A 21182-nucleotide genomic window follows, 5' to 3' on the forward strand; every position below is an offset into this window, starting at 1 on the left:
AGGAAAGAGAGAAAGAGAGAGAGAGAGACACTTTCAATCTGCTGATTCACTTCTCAAATGGCCAGAATGACTGGGACTGGGCCAGACTGAAGCCAGGAGCCAGGAGCTTCATCCAGGTCTCCCAAATGGGTGCAGGGACCCAAGCACTTGGGCCATCTTCTGCTGCTTTCCCAGGCATGTTAGCAAGGAGCTGGGTCAGTTAGGAAACCTCTCATAATAACCTAATCACCTCTTAAAATCCATACATCCCAGCCCTTAGGCATGCGGATCCGGCTGAAATGCCCATGAGAGTATTTCAGGCATGGAAAGCCAAGACACTCTGGGGGAAAAAAAAACCTAAATGAAAGATCTCCACGAGTGAGATCCCAGTGGAAAGAATGGGTCATCAAAGAAGGAGGTACCTTTCTCTGAAGGGAGGAGAGAACTTCCACTTTGACCATGGCCTTGTCTAAAAATGATCAGAGTCAGTGAACTCAGGGGGCTTCCATAGCCTTGGCAACTCATAACAAGAGCCTAGGGTGATTACTGATGCCATAAACAAGAGTCAATTTGTTAAGTCAACAACAGGAGTCACTGTGCACTTACTCCTCATGTAGGATCTCTGTCCTTAGTGTGCTGTACATTGAGATCTAATGCTATAACTAGTACTCAAACAGTATTTTTCACTTTATGTTTCTGTGTGGGAGCAAACTGTTGAAATCTTTACTTATTGTATGCTAAACTGATCTTCTGCATATAAAGAGAATCGAAAATGAATCTTGATATGAATGGAAGGGGAGAGGGAGTGGATAAGGGGAGGGTTGTGGGTTGGAGGGACGTTATGGGGGGGAAGCCATTGTAATCAATATTCTGTACTTTGGAAATTTATATTCACTAAATAAAAGTTAAAAAAAAAGAAAAAAAATCCATGCATCCCAACACTTCCACCATGACATCAAATTTCAACATAAGGGACAGGCATCTGATACAGCAATGAAGAAATTACTGGTACTGCCCATATCCCATATTGGAGTGCCTGGATTTGAGATTCAGCTCTGCTGCTGATCACAACTTTCTGCTAATGGACACTGTGTGTGTGTGTGTGTGTGTCTGCCTACCAAATGAATAAAATGAATAAATAAGCTTTAATCAAAGTAATATAATATAATACAATGTTGGTAAAAATAAATGACTGAATTTGGATAATACAATCCAATTTTGGACTGGATAAAGAAATTATGGGTTATGTACAATATGCAATACTACACAGTAATTTAAAAAAATGAAATCCAGTCATTTGCAACAAAATGGAAGAATCTGGAAAACATCATGCTTAATGAAATGACCCCGTCCTAAAGGGACAAATATCATATGTTCTCCCTGATCTGTGACAACTAACTGAGCACCTAAAAGGAAACCTGTAGAAGTGAAACTAACACTATGAGAAACAATGACTTGATAAGCCCTTGTCCAGACTGTTAAGAAACAGCTTACTATTTTATTCTTTTTAGTATTTTCTTTTTCTACTTAATACTATTGGTTGAACTCTTTAATTAACACAGAATCATTCTTAGGTGTTGAAACACAACTGAAAATTGATCCCTGTTAAAAATAAGAGTGGGAATAAGAAAGGGAGGAAATGTACAGTTCAGCACAGGCTCCCTCGGACTTACCCCTAAGGGTAAAGCTAAAAACTTGCCATGAGACTCCAAATCCCATTAAGTTGGCAGGCACCAATGTCATCTTACTAGTTAAAACGATCAGTTTAAGTTCGTAATTGATCATAAAGATAGGATTAAGTGTCAAAGGGATCACATAAATAAGACCAGTGTCTGCTAATAATCATTGATAGAATTAAAAAGGAGAGAGCAATCCTACATGGGAAGCAGGATACACAGCAGACTCAGAATTACAAATGCCCTAAACAGCACTTTGGACTCAGAATCAGCCCTTAAGGCATTTGGATCTGGCTATAAAGCCCATGAGAGCATTTCAGGCATGGAAAGCCAAGACACTGTGGCAAAAAAAATGACCTAAATGAAAGGCCTCTTCTGAGTGAGATCTCGGAGGAAAGAAGGAGCCATCAAAGAAGGAGGTAACTTTCTCTGAAAGGAGGAGAGAACTTCCACTTTGGCTATGGCCTTGTCTAAATAAGGTCGGAGTTTGTGAACCCAAGAGGCTTCCATAGCCTTAGCCAGCTCACGACAAGAGCCTCAGGTAATTACTGACGTCATAAATAAGAATGTCAATTGTTAAATGAACAACCAGAGGAGCCAGTGCTGTGGTGCAGTGGGTTAACGCCCTGGCCTGAAGCGCCAGCATCCCATATGGCTACTGGTTCGAGACCTGGCTGCTCCACTTCCAATCCAGCTCTCTGCTGTGGCCTGCGAAAACAGTAGAAGATGGCCTGAACCTGCAAGGGAGACCCGGAAGAAGCTCCTGGCTCCTGGCTCCTGGCTCCTGGCTCCTGGCTCCTGGCTCCTGGCTCCTGGATCTGGATCGGCACAGCTCTGGCCCTTGCGGCCATCTGGGGAGTGAACCAGCAGAATGGAAGACCTCTCTCTCTCTCTCTCTCTCTCTGCCTCTCCTCTCTCTGTGTAACTCTGACTTTCAAATAAAAAAAAATAAATCTTAAAAAAATAAAAACAGGAGTCACTGTGTACTTGCTCCCCATGTGGGGCATCTGTCCTTAATGTGTTGCACTATGAGAATTAATGGTAAAATTAATCTTCAAACAGTACTTTATACTTTGTGTGTCAGTGTGGGTGCAAACTGTTGAAATCTTTACTCAATATGGAGTTGATATTCTGTATATAAAGATAATTAAAAATGAATCTTAATGAAGAATAGGATAGGAGAGGGAGTAGGCGATGGGATGGTTTGCAGATGGGCGGGTGGTTATGGGGGGAAGAACCACTATAATCCAAAGGTTGTACTTTTGAAATTTATATTTATTAAATAAATTTTTCTATTAAAAAAGTAAAAAGAAATCTCTATTTTTGTATCACTTCCTTTCAATTGAAGAGGAACAATAAACAAGGTAAATAACACTATGTTATTGACAATTGTTAAGGAGAAAAATATGTCAAAATAAAGAAGATAATGAGTCCTGGACATACAGGAATGCTATTTAATATGGCAAATTTTGACAGAAAAGCAGGCAGCAATATTACACACACAGAAGTTTAAAAAGTGCTCCTTTTGGCCTCAAAATCCACCCCACACCCCTACCAGGGAGAGAAACTGTGTGTATGTACTAAGAATAGCAGTTAATCCATCCATCCCAACCTACTTAATCTCAGAGCCACCTCCTAAATTGTAGCTCTATCCAACTGTTGCATTGAAATCACAGTACCTTATGACCAGAGAATATAACCTGTAACCCAGTCATACGAGAGGCATTTGCAGTGCCCATATAATAGTTTAATCGGATTACACAGTTCAGTCAGTGGTCTTGGTGAATAAAAGACCTTAGCCAGCTGTCCTACCCAAACTCAGAAGAAAGGATCAGCCTAGCCATACTGAAAGCAAGCTCTTCCTGGATGCCTACTGTCCAGGGTGGCAATGTTAAGAGGCTGTTGAACATTTAAGAGGTGGGGCCTAGCGGCAAGTAGTTATGTCATCATCAGCTACTTCTCTCCAGTTCTATCCAGTTCTCTGCTAATGACCAGGGAAAGCAATAGAGGATGGTTCAAGTGCTTGGGCCCATGCACCCGTGTGGGAAACCTTGAGGAAACTCTTGGCTCCTGGCTTCAGATCAGCTGGGTTCTGGCTCTTGTGGCCACTTGGGAAGTGACCCAGTGGATGGAAGACCTTTCACTCTGTCTCTACCCTCTCACTCTCTGTAACTCTACCTCTCAAATAAATAAATAAATTTTTTTTAAAAAAAGAAAAGAAACATTTCTGGGAATTGAGATGAGACTGGGAAATGAAACTGAAAATGGGGAGTTGCCGTAAATAACACGATGTGGCTGTATAGAGGATTTTTTTTAAAGATTTATTTATTTATTTGAAAGTCAGAGTTATACAGAGAGAGGAGAGGCAGAGAAAGAGAGAGCTCTTCTGTCCAGTGGTTCACTCCCCAATTGGCCGCAACAGTTGGAGCTGTGCTGATCTGGAGCCAGGAGCCAGGAGCTTCTTCCGAGTCTCTCACATGGGTGCAAGGGCCCAAGGAATTTGGGCCATCTTCTACTGCTTTCCCAGGCCATAGCAGAGAACTGGATCAAAAGAGGAGCAGCCGGGACTAGAACCAGCTCCCATATGGGATGCCGGCACTTCAGGCCAGGACGTTAGCTCTTTCGATAACATATACAGCATTACTGAGGCCTTATCATGTATAGGCAGTATGTTGACACTGAAGAATCTCAAGTGAGTCAGACCTGAACTCCATCATCTGTGGGCAGCTAGCATGGCAATAGATAAGACATAGTCACTAACACAAGAGTGCATAAACTTCCTCAAAGAAATGCAAGTCAAAGGGATTTTCTTGATCAAGTTACTCTTAAAACAGGGGCATTCAGCAGAACTCCTTTGGGTTTTAAAGGCCTGATTACATTGTTTATCCCATTCAAAAGGATCAGTTTCCTTTTCTTTTCACAGTGTCCTTTTCTTTTCACAGTGTCCTTTTCTTTTCACGTGTCATACAGAAAACTGGGTATCAAAACCCAGCAGACACCAGCCACTCCCCATAACTGTTTTGTGGTCTTGGGTGGAACTCAGTTACAAATTAACAACTTGCCATCTTGGGACAGGCCTTGTTGTCCTTGGAAATATTATAAAGCCTAGATATTTCATAGTTTCTTTAGAAACTTTTGACCCTGTCCCAGGTAATTCAAGTTCTTAGATTAGAAGCTTTCTTGGGGAGGGGGGTGCTAGTGGTAAGAACATCATCCACATATCGAAAGGCTGTTCATTTGTTAAATTGTGACCCTGCATCAAATTCCTGAGGTGGTTCTTAGGACTTTAAGATGTGCTCCCAGCTACACAAGTCACAGGGGGTGAATGCACGCGCACATTTATCCACCCTCTTTCCCCATCTGGAGTCTGATTAAGGGGAAACATCTCCGGGCTTACTGCTAGTCCCATGACTAGCTGGAAGACCCTTCCTGCTCAAGAACATCCATTTTCATTCTGACTAAAATGGGAGTATAATGTCGCAAGACAAGCATTCCCAGAACATCTATAGAACAAGCTCTGATGAGTACGCTGTTTCACACTCTCTGCTCTTGGTCCTGGCCATGCCCCCTCCCCACCTTGCCTGAATCCTACACTTCTCAGTTAAGGATTCTGGGCTCAAATTTATCTCCAACTGATGTTAAAACACTGGGTTACTAGAAAATATCAGTGATGCCACTGCCAGGGAAGAGTAGGAAAAGAGAAGTCCTATTGGTAAGACACTGTACCACTGCCCTACATCCTCTGTTTCTCATGTCAAATCTGAAATAGCTATTAATATTCCCACATATACTTGAGAAAACCAACTCAGACAGACATGTGAATTTCCTTATTCATTCCTTACTGAAGGTAATTCTCATGGGTCAGCCAGTTGGGACAGCTGGTGTGATCCTAAAGTAGAAAACAGAAGAAGGAAATCACAGATAAGGTACAAGCATGGGGCAGGGGCGTGTTGTGCCACAGTGGGCTATGCTGCCATCTACAATGCCAGAATTTCACATGAGTGCAGCTTCAAGTCCCAGATGCTCCAATTCCAATATAGCTCATTTGGGGTCCTGCCACCCATGTGCCATGTGGGAAAAAATGTGTAAAAAATGTGTGATAGCTTTTTGGAAAATACTTTGGAAGTTTTAATATAGCTAAAAATATGCATAGCCTTCAAACCAGCAATTCTGCTCCTAGATATATAGAGTATAGAAATGTGTACTTTGTGCCAAAAAATACACACAAGCATGATTGCCAGGTGAAATACAGAAATTCCAAGTTAAATTTGTAGAACCACATGTCGTTCAGTTTTTCAGCTACTGGGGGGAAAGTTTTCAGCAAATTATACATCATTGTTTTTATGTGCTTTTCAAGATTTATTTATTCATTCAGAAGGCAGAGTTACAGAAATAGAGACAGAGATATCTTCTACCTGCTAGTTCAATCCCCAAACGGCTGCAACAGCAGAGACTGGGCCAGACTGAAGCCAGGACCCTGGAACTCCATCTGAGTCTCCCATGTGAATGGCAGGGACCCAAGCTGTTGGGCCACATTCTGTTGCTTTCCCATGTGCATCAGCAGGGAACTGGATCAGAAGTGGATCAGGACTCAAACTGAAGCCCATAATACATCATTATTTTCATTCCTCTGGACAGAGTGACACACTTCAAATGTGACTTTTTTATTTTTCTTTGAAAGCGTATTCTGTATCATTACTGAATAAGCACAATGGAATATTTCACAATGTTGTATAGATTCAAGAGAGGTTTTTCTTAAATACAGTTTGAGTTAAAGGAGTAGTGAATTTAATAAATTTGAGGAATGGATCAACTGGCAAGTTGGCTTTTGGCAAATTAATTTTGAGAATACAGTTCCCCTTAGTTGTGATATTCTGATGAAAGGAAAATTGGATGTTTATTTCATAGACATCTTCAAAATGAACCAAAAACTGCCTCTGATTCCCTGTACTTAGCAAAAAATAAAAAATTTTTAAAAAGTGGCCTTCAGAGGCCCACTCATCACTATCTTATCCTGCCATCTGTTCATTCTCTACAGGAGTTAATACCAGCCTTTCTCTTTCCAAAAACCCTAATGGCATTGTCAAACTATGTCTCAGAAAAAGAGAACATACACTCTTCTCTCTGTTCACTTAAACTTTTACTTCTTGTGATTATTTCACTACTTAATTGTCACATTGTCTTGTGATATTTTATTTATTATTATCTTTTCCTCCTCATTATAAGTAACTCAAAGACAAGGGCCATGTTTTGTAATTCTTTTTATCTGTCCAAGTGAGATGGTATGTGGCAAGCCCAAATCCCCACCTGATGGAACCAAGCAGCAAAACCACAGTTGTGCAAAGTCAATAACAGAAAATCGAAACTGGTATTTATTGACTGAACATTCCATAAAGATTAACTGCTATATGACTTCTAGCTTCATTATATCTTCAATGTAATCCATTAGCATGGATAATATCATTCCTCCTTATACCATAAAAGTTTTTAACTCCCGTATCAACTTGCAGAAGGAACCATGTAAATACGGAAAATGGGTAGATCTCTGCTTACTGGAAATTGCTACTCCTTTCCTAGAAATAAGATAAATATGCTACCCATATGCTAACATAAGTTTGTCAAACCTCATATAGGAAGAACTAAAACAGTTTAGGGTGCTGCTCTGTCTATGGAGTAAGTAGCCCTTTGCTAATTCCTCCAATGAAATTCTCTTGTTTCCACTTTGAAATCACTACAGATTACAGTCTCACCAAAGCCAAGAACCCACATGGACCTTTGGTGACCCACACAGGATCAGCAGCCATTCAGTATCACTGGTTCCTATGTGATGTGCCATAGGTAGTAATCAGGATATTTGAAGAAATCAGTGAATAAACAATTATTTGGAGAAAGGGCTTTTCTTAATGCCTTATAGCTGTGACAGTAGGCACATAATCATTTTTTGCCCATTTGTGAGAATCCACAGGATAATGGCTGGTTATATAGGAAAGTATGCATGTGCTAAGAATAAGTGAGTTAAAAGAGGTATTTTAGACTGTTTTTTAAAGCTAGAACAAAATACCACAGAGTAGGGAATTTTTTTAAAGCTTTATTTTAATTATTTTAAAGGCAGAATTACAGAGAGAGAAAAAGGGAATGGAAGGATAGAGAGAGAAGGAAAGAGAGAAAGAGAGAGAGAGAGACACTTTCAATCTGCTGATTCACTTCTCAAATGGCCAGAATGACTGGGACTGGGCCAGACTGAAGCCAGGAGCCAGGAGCTTCATCCAGGTCTCCCAAATGGGTGCAGGGACCCAAGCACTTGGGCCATCTTCTGCTGCTTTCCCAGGCATGTTAGCAAGGAGCTGGGTCAGTTAGGAAACCTCTCATAATAACCTAATCACCTCTTAAAATCCATACATCCCAGCCCTTAGGCATGCGGATCCGGCTGAAATGCCCATGAGAGTATTTCAGGCATGGAAAGCCAAGACACTCTGGGGGAAAAAAAAACCTAAATGAAAGATCTCCACGAGTGAGATCCCAGTGGAAAGAATGGGTCATCAAAGAAGGAGGTACCTTTCTCTGAAGGGAGGAGAGAACTTCCACTTTGACCATGGCCTTGTCTAAAAATGATCAGAGTCAGTGAACTCAGGGGGCTTCCATAGCCTTGGCAACTCATAACAAGAGCCTAGGGTGATTACTGATGCCATAAACAAGAGTCAATTTGTTAAGTCAACAACAGGAGTCACTGTGCACTTACTCCTCATGTAGGATCTCTGTCCTTAGTGTGCTGTACATTGAGATCTAATGCTATAACTAGTACTCAAACAGTATTTTTCACTTTATGTTTCTGTGTGGGAGCAAACTGTTGAAATCTTTACTTATTGTATGCTAAACTGATCTTCTGCATATAAAGAGAATCGAAAATGAATCTTGATATGAATGGAAGGGGAGAGGGAGTGGATAAGGGGAGGGTTGTGGGTTGGAGGGACGTTATGGGGGGGAAGCCATTGTAATCAATATTCTGTACTTTGGAAATTTATATTCACTAAATAAAAGTTAAAAAAAAAGAAAAAAAATCCATGCATCCCAACACTTCCACCATGACATCAAATTTCAACATAAGGGACAGGCATCTGATACAGCAATGAAGAAATTACTGGTACTGCCCATATCCCATATTGGAGTGCCTGGATTTGAGATTCAGCTCTGCTGCTGATCACAACTTTCTGCTAATGGACACTGTGTGTGTGTGTGTGTGTGTCTGCCTACCAAATGAATAAAATGAATAAATAAGCTTTAATCAAAGTAATATAATATAATACAATGTTGGTAAAAATAAATGACTGAATTTGGATAATACAATCCAATTTTGGACTGGATAAAGAAATTATGGGTTATGTACAATATGCAATACTACACAGTAATTTAAAAAAATGAAATCCAGTCATTTGCAACAAAATGGAAGAATCTGGAAAACATCATGCTTAATGAAATGACCCCGTCCTAAAGGGACAAATATCATATGTTCTCCCTGATCTGTGACAACTAACTGAGCACCTAAAAGGAAACCTGTAGAAGTGAAACTAACACTATGAGAAACAATGACTTGATAAGCCCTTGTCCAGACTGTTAAGAAACAGCTTACTATTTTATTCTTTTTAGTATTTTCTTTTTCTACTTAATACTATTGGTTGAACTCTTTAATTAACACAGAATCATTCTTAGGTGTTGAAACACAACTGAAAATTGATCCCTGTTAAAAATAAGAGTGGGAATAAGAAAGGGAGGAAATGTACAGTTCAGCACAGGCTCCCTCGGACTTACCCCTAAGGGTAAAGCTAAAAACTTGCCATGAGACTCCAAATCCCATTAAGTTGGCAGGCACCAATGTCATCTTACTAGTTAAAACGATCAGTTTAAGTTCGTAATTGATCATAAAGATAGGATTAAGTGTCAAAGGGATCACATAAATAAGACCAGTGTCTGCTAATAATCATTGATAGAATTAAAAAGGAGAGAGCAATCCTACATGGGAAGCAGGATACACAGCAGACTCAGAATTACAAATGCCCTAAACAGCACTTTGGACTCAGAATCAGCCCTTAAGGCATTTGGATCTGGCTATAAAGCCCATGAGAGCATTTCAGGCATGGAAAGCCAAGACACTGTGGCAAAAAAAATGACCTAAATGAAAGGCCTCTTCTGAGTGAGATCTCGGAGGAAAGAAGGAGCCATCAAAGAAGGAGGTAACTTTCTCTGAAAGGAGGAGAGAACTTCCACTTTGGCTATGGCCTTGTCTAAATAAGGTCGGAGTTTGTGAACCCAAGAGGCTTCCATAGCCTTAGCCAGCTCACGACAAGAGCCTCAGGTAATTACTGACGTCATAAATAAGAATGTCAATTGTTAAATGAACAACCAGAGGAGCCAGTGCTGTGGTGCAGTGGGTTAACGCCCTGGCCTGAAGCGCCAGCATCCCATATGGCTACTGGTTCGAGACCTGGCTGCTCCACTTCCAATCCAGCTCTCTGCTGTGGCCTGCGAAAACAGTAGAAGATGGCCTGAACCTGCAAGGGAGACCCGGAAGAAGCTCCTGGCTCCTGGCTCCTGGCTCCTGGCTCCTGGCTCCTGGCTCCTGGCTCCTGGCTCCTGGATCTGGATCGGCACAGCTCTGGCCCTTGCGGCCATCTGGGGAGTGAACCAGCAGAATGGAAGACCTCTCTCTCTCTCTCTCTCTCTCTGCCTCTCCTCTCTCTGTGTAACTCTGACTTTCAAATAAAAAAAAATAAATCTTAAAAAAATAAAAACAGGAGTCACTGTGTACTTGCTCCCCATGTGGGGCATCTGTCCTTAATGTGTTGCACTATGAGAATTAATGGTAAAATTAATCTTCAAACAGTACTTTATACTTTGTGTGTCAGTGTGGGTGCAAACTGTTGAAATCTTTACTCAATATGGAGTTGATATTCTGTATATAAAGATAATTAAAAATGAATCTTAATGAAGAATAGGATAGGAGAGGGAGTAGGCGATGGGATGGTTTGCAGATGGGCGGGTGGTTATGGGGGGAAGAACCACTATAATCCAAAGGTTGTACTTTTGAAATTTATATTTATTAAATAAATTTTTCTATTAAAAAAGTAAAAAGAAATCTCTATTTTTGTATCACTTCCTTTCAATTGAAGAGGAACAATAAACAAGGTAAATAACACTATGTTATTGACAATTGTTAAGGAGAAAAATATGTCAAAATAAAGAAGATAATGAGTCCTGGACATACAGGAATGCTATTTAATATGGCAAATTTTGACAGAAAAGCAGGCAGCAATATTACACACACAGAAGTTTAAAAAGTGCTCCTTTTGGCCTCAAAATCCACCCCACACCCCTACCAGGGAGAGAAACTGTGTGTATGTACTAAGAATAGCAGTTAATCCATCCATCCCAACCTACTTAATCTCAGAGCCACCTCCTAAATTGTAGCTCTATCCAACTGTTGCATTGAAATCACAGTACCTTATGACCAGAGAATATAACCTGTAACCCAGTCATACGAGAGGCATTTGCAGTGCCCATATAATAGTTTAATCGGATTACACAGTTCAGTCAGTGGTCTTGGTGAATAAAAGACCTTAGCCAGCTGTCCTACCCAAACTCAGAAGAAAGGATCAGCCTAGCCATACTGAAAGCAAGCTCTTCCTGGATGCCTACTGTCCAGGGTGGCAATGTTAAGAGGCTGTTGAACATTTAAGAGGTGGGGCCTAGCGGCAAGTAGTTATGTCATCATCAGCTACTTCTCTCCAGTTCTATCCAGTTCTCTGCTAATGACCAGGGAAAGCAATAGAGGATGGTTCAAGTGCTTGGGCCCATGCACCCGTGTGGGAAACCTTGAGGAAACTCTTGGCTCCTGGCTTCAGATCAGCTGGGTTCTGGCTCTTGTGGCCACTTGGGAAGTGACCCAGTGGATGGAAGACCTTTCACTCTGTCTCTACCCTCTCACTCTCTGTAACTCTACCTCTCAAATAAATAAATAAATTTTTTTTAAAAAAAGAAAAGAAACATTTCTGGGAATTGAGATGAGACTGGGAAATGAAACTGAAAATGGGGAGTTGCCGTAAATAACACGATGTGGCTGTATAGAGGATTTTTTTTAAAGATTTATTTATTTATTTGAAAGTCAGAGTTATACAGAGAGAGGAGAGGCAGAGAAAGAGAGAGCTCTTCTGTCCAGTGGTTCACTCCCCAATTGGCCGCAACAGTTGGAGCTGTGCTGATCTGGAGCCAGGAGCCAGGAGCTTCTTCCGAGTCTCTCACATGGGTGCAAGGGCCCAAGGAATTTGGGCCATCTTCTACTGCTTTCCCAGGCCATAGCAGAGAACTGGATCAAAAGAGGAGCAGCCGGGACTAGAACCAGCTCCCATATGGGATGCCGGCACTTCAGGCCAGGACGTTAGCTCTTTCGATAACATATACAGCATTACTGAGGCCTTATCATGTATAGGCAGTATGTTGACACTGAAGAATCTCAAGTGAGTCAGACCTGAACTCCATCATCTGTGGGCAGCTAGCATGGCAATAGATAAGACATAGTCACTAACACAAGAGTGCATAAACTTCCTCAAAGAAATGCAAGTCAAAGGGATTTTCTTGATCAAGTTACTCTTAAAACAGGGGCATTCAGCAGAACTCCTTTGGGTTTTAAAGGCCTGATTACATTGTTTATCCCATTCAAAAGGATCAGTTTCCTTTTCTTTTCACAGTGTCCTTTTCTTTTCACAGTGTCCTTTTCTTTTCACGTGTCATACAGAAAACTGGGTATCAAAACCCAGCAGACACCAGCCACTCCCCATAACTGTTTTGTGGTCTTGGGTGGAACTCAGTTACAAATTAACAACTTGCCATCTTGGGACAGGCCTTGTTGTCCTTGGAAATATTATAAAGCCTAGATATTTCATAGTTTCTTTAGAAACTTTTGACCCTGTCCCAGGTAATTCAAGTTCTTAGATTAGAAGCTTTCTTGGGGAGGGGGGTGCTAGTGGTAAGAACATCATCCACATATCGAAAGGCTGTTCATTTGTTAAATTGTGACCCTGCATCAAATTCCTGAGGTGGTTCTTAGGACTTTAAGATGTGCTCCCAGCTACACAAGTCACAGGGGGTGAATGCACGCGCACATTTATCCACCCTCTTTCCCCATCTGGAGTCTGATTAAGGGGAAACATCTCCGGGCTTACTGCTAGTCCCATGACTAGCTGGAAGACCCTTCCTGCTCAAGAACATCCATTTTCATTCTGACTAAAATGGGAGTATAATGTCGCAAGACAAGCATTCCCAGAACATCTATAGAACAAGCTCTGATGAGTACGCTGTTTCACACTCTCTGCTCTTGGTCCTGGCCATGCCCCCTCCCCACCTTGCCTGAATCCTACACTTCTCAGTTAAGGATTCTGGGCTCAAATTTATCTCCAACTGATGTTAAAACACTGGGTTACTAGAAAATATCAGTGATGCCACTGCCAGGGAAGAGTAGGAAAAGAGAAGTCCTATTGGTAAGACACTGTACCACTGCCCTACATCCTCTGTTTCTCATGTCAAATCTGAAATAGCTATTAATATTCCCACATATACTTGAGAAAACCAACTCAGACAGACATGTGAATTTCCTTATTCATTCCTTACTGAAGGTAATTCTCATGGGTCAGCCAGTTGGGACAGCTGGTGTGATCCTAAAGTAGAAAACAGAAGAAGGAAATCACAGATAAGGTACAAGCATGGGGCAGGGGCGTGTTGTGCCACAGTGGGCTATGCTGCCATCTACAATGCCAGAATTTCACATGAGTGCAGCTTCAAGTCCCAGATGCTCCAATTCCAATATAGCTCATTTGGGGTCCTGCCACCCATGTGCCATGTGGGAAAAAATGTGTAAAAAATGTGTGATAGCTTTTTGGAAAATACTTTGGAAGTTTTAATATAGCTAAAAATATGCATAGCCTTCAAACCAGCAATTCTGCTCCTAGATATATAGAGTATAGAAATGTGTACTTTGTGCCAAAAAATACACACAAGCATGATTGCCAGGTGAAATACAGAAATTCCAAGTTAAATTTGTAGAACCACATGTCGTTCAGTTTTTCAGCTACTGGGGGGAAAGTTTTCAGCAAATTATACATCATTGTTTTTATGTGCTTTTCAAGATTTATTTATTCATTCAGAAGGCAGAGTTACAGAAATAGAGACAGAGATATCTTCTACCTGCTAGTTCAATCCCCAAACGGCTGCAACAGCAGAGACTGGGCCAGACTGAAGCCAGGACCCTGGAACTCCATCTGAGTCTCCCATGTGAATGGCAGGGACCCAAGCTGTTGGGCCACATTCTGTTGCTTTCCCATGTGCATCAGCAGGGAACTGGATCAGAAGTGGATCAGGACTCAAACTGAAGCCCATAATACATCATTATTTTCATTCCTCTGGACAGAGTGACACACTTCAAATGTGACTTTTTTATTTTTCTTTGAAAGCGTATTCTGTATCATTACTGAATAAGCACAATGGAATATTTCACAATGTTGTATAGATTCAAGAGAGGTTTTTCTTAAATACAGTTTGAGTTAAAGGAGTAGTGAATTTAATAAATTTGAGGAATGGATCAACTGGCAAGTTGGCTTTTGGCAAATTAATTTTGAGAATACAGTTCCCCTTAGTTGTGATATTCTGATGAAAGGAAAATTGGATGTTTATTTCATAGACATCTTCAAAATGAACCAAAAACTGCCTCTGATTCCCTGTACTTAGCAAAAAATAAAAAATTTTTAAAAAGTGGCCTTCAGAGGCCCACTCATCACTATCTTATCCTGCCATCTGTTCATTCTCTACAGGAGTTAATACCAGCCTTTCTCTTTCCAAAAACCCTAATGGCATTGTCAAACTATGTCTCAGAAAAAGAGAACATACACTCTTCTCTCTGTTCACTTAAACTTTTACTTCTTGTGATTATTTCACTACTTAATTGTCACATTGTCTTGTGATATTTTATTTATTATTATCTTTTCCTCCTCATTATAAGTAACTCAAAGACAAGGGCCATGTTTTGTAATTCTTTTTATCTGTCCAAGTGAGATGGTATGTGGCAAGCCCAAATCCCCACCTGATGGAACCAAGCAGCAAAACCACAGTTGTGCAAAGTCAATAACAGAAAATCGAAACTGGTATTTATTGACTGAACATTCCATAAAGATTAACTGCTATATGACTTCTAGCTTCATTATATCTTCAATGTAATCCATTAGCATGGATAATATCATTCCTCCTTATACCATAAAAGTTTTTAACTCCCGTATCAACTTGCAGAAGGAACCATGTAAATACGGAAAATGGGTAGATCTCTGCTTACTGGAAATTGCTACTCCTTTCCTAGAAATAAGATAAATATGCTACCCATATGCTAACATAAGTTTGTCAAACCTCATATAGGAAGAACTAAAACAGTTTAGGGTGCTGCTCTGTCTATGGAGTAAGTAGCCCTTTGCTAATTCCTCCAATGAAATTCTCTTGTTTCCACTTTGAAATCACTACAGATTACAGTCTCACCAAAGCCAAGAACCCACATGGACCTTTGGTGACCCACACAGGATCAGCAGCCATTCAGTATCACTGGTTCCTATGTGATGTGCCATAGGTAGTAATCAGGATATTTGAAGAAATCAGTGAATAAACAATTATTTGGAGAAAGGGCTTTTCTTAATGCCTTATAGCTGTGACAGTAGGCACATAATCATTTTTTGCCCATTTGTGAGAATCCACAGGATAATGGCTGGTTATATAGGAAAGTATGCATGTGCTAAGAATAAGTGAGTTAAAAGAGGTATTTTAGACTGTTTTTTAAAGCTAGAACAAAATACCACAGAGTAGGGAATTTTTTTAAAGCTTTATTTTAATTATTTTAAAGGCAGAATTACAGAGAGAGAAAAAGGGAATGGAAGGATAGAGAGAGAAGGAAAGAGAGAAAGAGAGAGAGAGAGACACTTTCAATCTGCTGATTCACTTCTCAAATGGCCAGAATGACTGGGACTGGGCCAGACTGAAGCCAGGAGCCAGGAGCTTCATCCAGGTCTCCCAAATGGGTGCAGGGACCCAAGCACTTGGGCCATCTTCTGCTGCTTTCCCAGGCATGTTAGCAAGGAGCTGGGTCAGTTAGGAAACCTCTCATAATAACCTAATCACCTCTTAAAATCCATACATCCCAGCCCTTAGGCATGCGGATCCGGCTGAAATGCCCATGAGAGTATTTCAGGCATGGAAAGCCAAGACACTCTGGGGGAAAAAAAAACCTAAATGAAAGATCTCCACGAGTGAGATCCCAGTGGAAAGAATGGGTCATCAAAGAAGGAGGTACCTTTCTCTGAAGGGAGGAGAGAACTTCCACTTTGACCATGGCCTTGTCTAAAAATGATCAGAGTCAGTGAACTCAGGGGGCTTCCATAGCCTTGGCAACTCATAACAAGAGCCTAGGGTGATTACTGATGCCATAAACAAGAGTCAATTTGTTAAGTCAACAACAGGAGTCACTGTGCACTTACTCCTCATGTAGGATCTCTGTCCTTAGTGTGCTGTACATTGAGATCTAATGCTATAACTAGTACTCAAACAGTATTTTTCACTTTATGTTTCTGTGTGGGAGCAAACTGTTGAAATCTTTACTTATTGTATGCTAAACTGATCTTCTGCATATAAAGAGAATCGAAAATGAATCTTGATATGAATGGAAGGGGAGAGGGAGTGGATAAGGGGAGGGTTGTGGGTTGGAGGGACGTTATGGGGGGGAAGCCATTGTAATCAATATTCTGTACTTTGGAAATTTATATTCACTAAATAAAAGTTAAAAAAAAAGAAAAAAAATCCATGCATCCCAACACTTCCACCATGACATCAAATTTCAACATAAGGGACAGGCATCTGATACAGCAATGAAGAAATTACTGGTACTGCCCATATCCCATATTGGAGTGCCTGGATTTGAGATTCAGCTCTGCTGCTGATCACAACTTTCTGCTAATGGACACTGTGTGTGTGTGTGTGTGTGTCTGCCTACCAAATGAATAAAATGAATAAATAAGCTTTAATCAAAGTAATATAATATAATACAATGTTGGTAAAAATAAATGACTGAATTTGGATAATACAATCCAATTTTGGACTGGATAAAGAAATTATGGGTTATGTACAATATGCAATACTACACAGTAATTTAAAAAAATGAAATCCAGTCATTTGCAACAAAATGGAAGAATCTGGAAAACATCATGCTTAATGAAATGACCCCGTCCTAAAGGGACAAATATCATATGTTCTCCCTGATCTGTGACAACTAACTGAGCACCTAAAAGGAAACCTGTAGAAGTGAAACTAACACTATGAGAAACAATGACTTGATAAGCCCTTGTCCAGACTGTTAAGAAACAGCTTACTATTTTATTCTTTTTAGTATTTTCTTTTTCTACTTAATACTATTGGTTGAACTCTTTAATTAACACAGAATCATTCTTAGGTGTTGAAACACAACTGAAAATTGATCCCTGTTAAAAATAAGAGTGGGAATAAGAAAGGGAGGAAATGTACAGTTCAGCACAGGCTCCCTCGGACTTACCCCTAAGGGTAAAGCTAAAAACTTGCCATGAGACTCCAAATCCCATTAAGTTGGCAGGCACCAATGTCATCTTACTAGTTAAAACGATCAGTTTAAGTTCGTAATTGATCATAAAGATAGGATTAAGTGTCAAAGGGATCACATAAATAAGACCAGTGTCTGCTAATAATCATTGATAGAATTAAAAAGGAGAGAGCAATCCTACATGGGAAGCAGGATACACAGCAGACTCAGAATTACAAATGCCCTAAACAGCACTTTGGACTCAGAATCAGCCCTTAAGGCATTTGGATCTGGCTATAAAGCCCATGAGAGCATTTCAGGCATGGAAAGCCAAGACACTGTGGCAAAAAAAATGACCTAAATGAAAGGCCTCTTCTGAGTGAGATCTCGGAGGAAAGAAGGAGCCATCAAAGAAGGAGGTAACTTTCTCTGAAAGGAGGAGAGAACTTCCACTTTGGCTATGGCCTTGTCTAAATAAGGTCGGAGTTTGTGAACCCAAGAGGCTTCCATAGCCTTAGCCAGCTCACGACAAGAGCCTCAGGTAATTACTGACGTCATAAATAAGAATGTCAATTGTTAAATGAACAACCAGAGGAGCCAGTGCTGTGGTGCAGTGGGTTAACGCCCTGGCCTGAAGCGCCAGCATCCCATATGGCTACTGGTTCGAGACCTGGCTGCTCCACTTCCAATCCAGCTCTCTGCTGTGGCCTGCGAAAACAGTAGAAGATGGCCTGAACCTGCAAGGGAGACCCGGAAGAAGCTCCTGGCTCCTGGCTCCTGGCTCCTGGCTCCTGGCTCCTGGCTCCTGGCTCCTGGCTCCTGGATCTGGATCGGCACAGCTCTGGCCCTTGCGGCCATCTGGGGAGTGAACCAGCAGAATGGAAGACCTCTCTCTCTCTCTCTCTCTCTCTGCCTCTCCTCTCTCTGTGTAACTCTGACTTTCAAATAAAAAAAAAATAAATCTTAAAAAAATAAAAACAGGAGTCACTGTGTACTTGCTCCCCATGTGGGGCATCTGTCCTTAATGTGTTGCACTATGAGAATTAATGGTAAAATTAATCTTCAAACAGTACTTTATACTTTGTGTGTCAGTGTGGGTGCAAACTGTTGAAATCTTTACTCAATATGGAGTTGATATTCTGTATATAAAGATAATTAAAAATGAATCTTAATGAAGAATAGGATAGGAGAGGGAGTAGGCGATGGGATGGTTTGCAGATGGGCGGGTGGTTATGGGGGGAAGAACCACTATAATCCAAAGGTTGTACTTTTGAAATTTATATTTATTAAATAAATTTTTCTATTAAAAAAGTAAAAAGAAATCTCTATTTTTGTATCACTTCCTTTCAATTGAAGAGGAACAATAAACAAGGTAAATAACACTATGTTATTGACAATTGTTAAGGAGAAAAATATGTCAAAATAAAGAAGATAATGAGTCCTGGACATACAGGAATGCTATTTAATATGGCAAATTTTGACAGAAAAGCAGGCAGCAATATTACACACACAGAAGTTTAAAAAGTGCTCCTTTTGGCCTCAAAATCCACCCCACACCCCTACCAGGGAGAGAAACTGTGTGTATGTACTAAGAATAGCAGTTAATCCATCCATCCCAACCTACTTAATCTCAGAGCCACCTCCTAAATTGTAGCTCTATCCAACTGTTGCATTGAAATCACAGTACCTTATGACCAGAGAATATAACCTGTAACCCAGTCATACGAGAGGCATTTGCAGTGCCCATATAATAGTTTAATCGGATTACACAGTTCAGTCAGTGGTCTTGGTGAATAAAAGACCTTAGCCAGCTGTCCTACCCAAACTCAGAAGAAAGGATCAGCCTAGCCATACTGAAAGCAAGCTCTTCCTGGATGCCTACTGTCCAGGGTGGCAATGTTAAGAGGCTGTTGAACATTTAAGAGGTGGGGCCTAGCGGCAAGTAGTTATGTCATCATCAGCTACTTCTCTCCAGTTCTATCCAGTTCTCTGCTAATGACCAGGGAAAGCAATAGAGGATGGTTCAAGTGCTTGGGCCCATGCACCCGTGTGGGAAACCTTGAGGAAACTCTTGGCTCCTGGCTTCAGATCAGCTGGGTTCTGGCTCTTGTGGCCACTTGGGAAGTGACCCAGTGGATGGAAGACCTTTCACTCTGTCTCTACCCTCTCACTCTCTGTAACTCTACCTCTCAAATAAATAAATAAATTTTTTTTAAAAAAAGAAAAGAAACATTTCTGGGAATTGAGATGAGACTGGGAAATGAAACTGAAAATGGGGAGTTGCCGTAAATAACACGATGTGGCTGTATAGAGGATTTTTTTTAAAGATTTATTTATTTATTTGAAAGTCAGAGTTATACAGAGAGAGGAGAGGCAGAGAAAGAGAGAGCTCTTCTGTCCAGTGGTTCACTCCCCAATTGGCCGCAACAGTTGGAGCTGTGCTGATCTGGAGCCAGGAGCCAGGAGCTTCTTCCGAGTCTCTCACATGGGTGCAAGGGCCCAAGGAATTTGGGCCATCTTCTACTGCTTTCCCAGGCCATAGCAGAGAACTGGATCAAAAGAGGAGCAGCCGGGACTAGAACCAGCTCCCATATGGGATGCCGGCACTTCAGGCCAGGACGTTAGCTCTTTCGATAACATATACAGCATTACTGAGGCCTTATCATGTATAGGCAGTATGTTGACACTGAAGAATCTCAAGTGAGTCAGACCTGAACTCCATCATCTGTGGGCAGCTAGCATGGCAATAGATAAGACATAGTCACTAACACAAGAGTGCATAAACTTCCTCAAAGAAATGCAAGTCAAAGGGATTTTCTTGATCAAGTTACTCTTAAAACAGGGGCATTCAGCAGAACTCCTTTGGGTTTTAAAGGCCTGATTACATTGTTTATCCCATTCAAAAGGATCAGTTTCCTTTTCTTTTCACAGTGTCCTTTTCTTTTCACAGTGTCCTTTTCTTTTCACGTGTCATACAGAAAACTGGGTATCAAAACCCAGCAGACACCAGCCACTCCCCATAACTGTTTTGTGGTCTTGGGTGGAACTCAGTTACAAATTAACAACTTGCCATCTTGGGACAGGCCTTGTTGTCCTTGGAAATATTATAAAGCCTAGATATTTCATAGTTTCTTTAGAAACTTTTGACCCTGTCCCAGGTAATTCAAGTTCTTAGATTAGAAGCTTTCTTGGGGAGGGGGGTGCTAGTGGTAAGAACATCATCCACATATCGAAAGGCTGTTCATTTGTTAAATTGTGACCCTGCATCAAATTCCTGAGGTGGTTCTTAGGACTTTAAGATGTGCTCCCAGCTACACAAGTCACAGGGGGTGAATGCACGCGCACATTTATCCACCCTCTTTCCCCATCTGGAGTCTGATTAAGGGGAAACATCTCCGGGCTTACTGCTAGTCCCATGACTAGCTGGAAGACCCTTCCTGCTCAAGAACATCCATTTTCATTCTGACTAAAATGGGAGTATAATGTCGCAAGACAAGCATTCCCAGAACATCTATAGAACAAGCTCTGATGAGTACGCTGTTTCACACTCTCTGCTCTTGGTCCTGGCCATGCCCCCTCCCCACCTTGCCTGAATCCTACACTTCTCAGTTAAGGATTCTGGGCTCAAATTTATCTCCAACTGATGTTAAAACACTGGGTTACTAGAAAATATCAGTGATGCCACTGCCAGGGAAGAGTAGGAAAAGAGAAGTCCTATTGGTAAGACACTGTACCACTGCCCTACATCCTCTGTTTCTCATGTCAAATTTACCAATAGCAAACTAAATTTGTTTCATGGTCAATGGGCCACAGAAAAATATTTCTTCATGCAAGTTAATATATGTATTTATAGAAACTTTGAAGCTTTCCTTCTTTTATTCTAAAATAGATTATGGAGGGTT

General features: G+C 40.9%; 2 long non-coding RNA genes across 3 annotated transcripts in view; both read right to left on the reverse strand.

The window, feature by feature from the left end:
- Positions 1 to 3962: 3962 nt before the first annotated feature.
- On the reverse strand, positions 3963 to 5552 carry LOC138849678 (uncharacterized). Its single transcript, XR_011388725.2, has 2 exons — positions 5498 to 5552; positions 3963 to 4196 (listed from the first exon to the last, which is right to left on the reverse strand). It is a non-coding gene; the product is annotated as an uncharacterized LOC138849678 (long non-coding RNA).
- A 6226-nt stretch (positions 5553 to 11778) lies between these two features.
- The window catches only part of LOC103350202 (uncharacterized), a 104009-nt gene continuing 94605 nt past the window's right edge, over positions 11779 to 21182 (reverse strand). For both annotated transcript variants that reach the window (XR_016218797.1, XR_016218796.1), the window contains exons 2-3: positions 13314 to 13360; positions 11779 to 12012 (exon numbers count right to left, since the gene is read on the reverse strand). This is a non-coding gene — a long non-coding RNA (uncharacterized LOC103350202). The remainder of the gene's footprint in view (positions 12013 to 13313; positions 13361 to 21182) is intronic.

Source organism: Oryctolagus cuniculus, chromosome 1 (genome assembly GCF_051225735.1).
Source record: "Oryctolagus cuniculus isolate XC-2025 breed Fujian yellow rabbit chromosome 1, ASM5122573v1, whole genome shotgun sequence".
In the NCBI taxonomy this organism is placed as follows: Eukaryota; Metazoa; Chordata; class Mammalia; order Lagomorpha; family Leporidae; genus Oryctolagus; species Oryctolagus cuniculus.